The following is a 5,664-nucleotide window of genomic DNA, read 5'->3' as shown; positions in this document are numbered from 1 at the left end:
TTCCATTTTTGACAGCCTTTCTTTTTCACTCTTTTCTTCCAATTCTCTACTCAAGTTTCTTTCCCTTTGAATTTTCCTGTTGGATTTTTTGGCCATGCTACTTCACTACATTCTTGTGTTTTTAATTTCTTTTTTAGATTTTGCATCAATCCCGAATCACTATTTCCAAGCAAAAGATGGTAGCAAATTCTTTTTATGCTAATTCTCTCTCAAAATCACAATGGAAGTATACCTCCCAAAAACATGGGAGAAGAGTGGGTTTTAGCAACACATAGACCTAGATATGTATCACTTTAATACAAGTAAAGTCATTTTCCTTAGCCTCAGTTTTCCTTTCCCTAAAACTGGCATAATAGTGTATTTTACAGGAGAGTTTTCCTTAAGGATTAAATCTGGTGATATACAAGGAGACCTCAAAAAGTTTGTGGAAAGATGGCATTAAAATTAGGGCCAAAAATGGTGTGGTGGATAAGGGTGCTGGATTCCCACATGGCTGAGCATGGTTCGAGTCCCAGACCTGGTGACTTGCTTTCTCGCTTTCCTTTTCTCTATTTCTCTCTCTCTCTCTCTCTCTGGTCAAATTAAAAAATAATAACAAATGGAATTAAATAAACATTTTTTTAAAAAACCTGAGCTTATTTTAATGCAAAAACTTTTTCAATTCATGCACAGTGTTTTCATGATGTGTACTTTACATACCTGGATATACAATCATAAATATTTTTATATTTTTGGTCTGAAAACTGAATTATCCTACATGTATGTTTCTATTAGCAATAATTTAATTTTTTTAGCTAAACAATTATCTCATTGCTTGAGTGTACAAATTTATGCAACCAGGACAAAGACGGTAGATGACTCATAATTCCAGTCGGTGATCTTGCTTGGTCTTGTATAATGAACCAATCAGTGAATTCTGCCCTTGATCAGAATCAGACAGAATATGGCCTCCTTATCCTTTCTGTTCCTCTCCAGATGCTTTCAAACACCAATGACTTTCTTAATTAAATGGTAGAAATCCTTAAGAAGATCAGGAGCAAGTCCTTGGGATTTAAGGATTCTCAAGATTTTATTGCCTGTTACAAAATGTACTTGTGCGATGCCATGTGAGTACCTCAGGATCATACTGATTTGTGACAGAGTCAGGCTCATCTTGACCAGTGTGTAATTCTGCTCCTTTACTTTGTCAGACATCAACTTCAGCCAAGTGGAAACACATGATGATAGGACAGAGCCAATTTGGACAGGCCCTTCCTGGGAGCATGCGTGCAAACCATAATGGTGGCAGTCCAGCAGCACAAAGAGACAGCCTATCTAATGCCACTTGTGCAGATTCTAAAATGACCAAGATTGATGATTATATTCTTCTACATATAAGTCTACTATGGGAAGTTTCCAGACGAGGAAGCATTAAAATCTGAGAAAATTCCATTCAAATGAAGGCGGCATGGTGGTTAAGACACTGGACTCCCACCTGGTCAATTGCAGTTCAAGTCCTGGAACTAGTGGGTTGAAAATCATGCCAAGCACATGTGCATGCATGCCCAAAGTCCCAAAACCTAAATAAATAAATAAATATACTCTTTCCTGAGCACTGCCATTTCTACTATTATTGTTGTGAACTATTCTGCATCCTTTTTGCTAAAGAAGTTATCATTCCTTTTATGGTATTATATACACAAAAAATATTTTCAGCAGAAAAAATTTTTATAAATATTTGAAGAACTTTTTTAAGTAAACTTTATAGTACAACAAGGATCATGGAGCAAATGAATGTTAGTTCTGTTAGTAATAGTGAGAGGGGATGGATGGCTTAGCGGGAAGATGTGATGCTCTTCAAGGCAGACCAACATGGGAAGGTTGCCGTTTCTCATCTTGAGACCTCCTTGAGTTCACTGGGCATGCGTGAACTCATGATCTGGGGCTGCCTGAAGCTGGGAGTGGATTGAGAGTTAAGACCCTGTCAAGGACAATATCCCTCTGTCTCTGTCCCTCTCTGTGTGTCTCTTTCTTACTCAGAGAATAAATAAATAGATGTTTTGTTTTTTTTTTAATTCAGTGATAATACTAAAACTGAATATAAAAATTCCACAGTCAAGCTTCTGGTATCTACAAAATATTGTTAAATAAAGAGCAATATTTTATTGTTAAGTATTTTACTGTGCAATTAGATCAGTAAGAACTTTCCGTATGAAGCAAAACAAAGATACTATGTTTGATTCATCTGTTGTATAAATATTACTTTAGATAGGATACTAAGAAATGTCCAGAATTGGTCTCTGTGGCTCTAGTCTGACAACTGATACTGTCAATGTTTTTTGAATATTGAACTATAGTGTCTTGCCATCAGTCTTCTATCCTTTGGTTTAACTTAGAAATATGTCATTTTTCTGGTTAAGTTTTTTTGGGGGGCGGGTAGCTTGAAGTGATTGTTATCACTTTAAAATTTTCTTAGACTGAGTAATTTAGACAGTCTAAGGCAATCTATATAATGTTAATCCTCACTGATATGCCTTTAGTCTAATTAGTGTGGCTATGTTTATCGTTTACCTGACCATCTGAAATAAGTGCTCCTATTCACTCATTGCCTTCCAAAGCACATATGGTGTTTTTATTTCTAATAGTCCTTCTCCCAAGGCACTGACATATCTTGACAGACTTCGTACCTCTATCAAAAGCAAAGATTCTTAAATGGCTTTGGCTGACAGATGTTTTTAAAAATCTAAGGAAGAGGATAGCTTTTCTCTCTGCAAAAAATTCACACATGTACATTCATATAAAAATTTTACACACAAGTTCAGAAGATTCCCAAGCCTCCTAATGCCTGTCAGTAAACTTCTTTTTCAATTCAGAGGAAAATAATGTTCATTTCATAAGTTAATTTTACTGTATGTCATAAAATCTTACTAATATTTTTCATATACATGAAATGCATGAAAGCACAAACAAAATTTAGCTTCACTACAGTCTCATAACCATATTGGTTGGTTGGTTCAACTAATATATTTTTCCTCTTCACTTCTTGTTCTGACACTATCCTTTATTTTAGAAGATTACTTATACCCCTCAACACCTAAATTTTCACAAATGGTTTATAAATGAATGCAGTGATTATCTTTAGCCTGTAAAACTGAAGTAAAAAATAAGCCTTTCTAAGATTCATACAGTAAATTTCCATCTCATCTTCAACTCTATTAAAGTTAAATCCATTTCTGATTTCCAAATTCATTTATCATGAAAAATGGTATTATTTTCCTTATAGTGCCATCAAAGAATTTAGCAAATTGTAAATAACTCCTCTCAAAGTCCTCAGAGACAAGGATAAAAATGGTTAATTATTGTTACCATACATGACAACATTTGCCACTGTCTCCAAAGTATTGTTATTCCTATTTTGCAGATACTTATAGTTTGCCAGAACCAGAGCCATACTATTTTTAACTGATAATAGACCTGAGATTATAATTAATTTCTAGGTAAATCCAAAACCGATGCATTTTCGCCTGTGTGTTTCTACCAGAAACCTCATCTATATATTTACCCACCTGTCTATCACATTATCGATTTGTTGAATAATTTCACATATTATCATTTTAGCTAAGGAAACATATGCCTGATTATAGCTTCTGTACATTAAATGTATGCAAATCTTACCATACTCCTTTAGTAAGAAACAAAAAGAGAAAAGGTTTCATCATTTAAGTAGTCCAGCAGTCATTATATTCAAAGAGTGTGTGCCCACAGAAGGTCTAAGGTGGGATATTAAATCTGTAGATAGAATCCTCAGTAACTATCCGTTTCAGCATGCTTCTCAAAGTCAAAGCAACAAAGTGTGAATTGAGCCATTAAAATATGAAATTGCACATTTACATTTTGTACATATATTCTTGATGATTGCTATGGTTAATATGTCCCCTCCCCCTCACAAAGTGTTAGGATTTGTTTGTGACAGGACTAACAGTGTAAAAATGTGGTCTGACCATGGCATTACAAGACTGGGTCTTTGGTAAGTGATTAGGATTAATTCATTAAACAGGGCTTCTGTAATTGACTCCTGGTGGGTTCATAAGGCAAGAAAAGAGGACCAGAATGGAGAGACTCATAGAAACAGATGCAGCCCTGTTATTTCTCATGATATCATGCGTCAGAATTCTGCAAGACCCTTACCAGGTATGACCCCTAATCCTTAGACCTCCAAACTGGAAGGTGAATAAGCCTCTACTTTTTAAAATTACTCTGACTCAGGTTTTTTCTGTTCTTTTCAACAGAACTGACTAGAACAACCATACTATACTGTATACAGTATTATTTATATGTGAACATTCTATTGTGGGGAGCCAAAGAGGAGACATGAGAAATGGGCAGGATGTGACCACCAGAATAAGACCAGGGTCTTTATCCGGACATGGCCTTGGGAGGCTGGATTGTTATGAGAAGAATGTCTTGAGATTGTTTTGAACCGAATGTTCCAAAGTATTGTTATAAAAACCTGATAAATTCAGTAAGGACTGAAAACCTTACATCACAGAAGTTGCTGGAGTGTGTATAAATATCAGCAATAAAGTACACTCAAGGCTGACCAGTATTGTCTGGCAGTCCTCCTGTTTCTATCCTGTCTTCTCGTCTTTCTTTAATCCTTGCCCCCCAACCTAGGAACTGTTCACTGTTGGTGGGTCCGGCATTCTATGAGCCTATTTTCAAACTTTAGGCATGATTTTAATCATATATATTAACTCATAAATTAAAGACTGACTTTAAAATCTTATTCCCAGGTAAAATATTATTGAAGTATTCTCACATTATACTCTTAGTAAGGACAGATTGTGCCAGTAATGGAAGATGATTTGAATGGCAGCTCTCAAATAAAAATCCAGAAAGACAAATATTGAGAGGTATTCTGCAGCTAGATCCAAAGATGTCACTCTGGCCCATGAATGCAAGAACCTTTTTAACTTTGCAATATTAGAGTTGTATGAATCTTCTTATACAATAGTTTGAATCACAAATCACTGAACTAATCTAAGCAAATCTCTCCTCATTTGGGTCTCATCATTCCAATATGCACCTTTATAATTGTAATGTGGTTTTCATGTAGAATATTCTACAAAGTAATAATGTAATTTGATCTGCTTGCATCTAATGCAATTGCTTAGAATTCTGAAGATTTTTGTTTTAGATTTGTCCAATCGTATTTTATGAGACTCAGTTACGAAGAGACTCAGTTTAGTATAATTCCAATAACATCTATTTATATTGGGTCATTGTGGAAGGCATTACACATTTTTACATAGAAAAATATGTCATGACGTTCCTGATGACCTAATATAAGGAGGTCTTAAAATTTAACTCTAAGCTCATAAGCAAGAATAAATCCCTGAAATATGTAATCCCATAAAGCATTATATTTGAGAAAATATGAAGAGTTTCACGTAACAGCAAAAAGTAGACAATGGAAGTCTGGGTGAAGTCTTGAATACATGCTGGGTGAATCTGTTCACCTGGGCTCCACCCCCGGGACCTGTGCCAAGCGAGGCGGCGGCGGGCGGAGGGCCCTGGAAGTCTGGGTGAAGTCTTGAATACATGCTGGGTGAAAATGTTCACCTGGGCTCCACCCCCGGGACCTGTGCCAAGCGAGGCGGCGGCGGGCGGAGGGCCCTGCGCGGG

Source organism: Tupaia chinensis, unplaced genomic scaffold (genome assembly GCF_000334495.1).
Source record: "Tupaia chinensis unplaced genomic scaffold, TupChi_1.0 Scaffold000085_1, whole genome shotgun sequence".
Lineage (NCBI taxonomy): Eukaryota > Metazoa > Chordata > Mammalia > Scandentia > Tupaiidae > Tupaia > Tupaia belangeri.
This window is presented reverse-complemented; position numbering follows the sequence as displayed.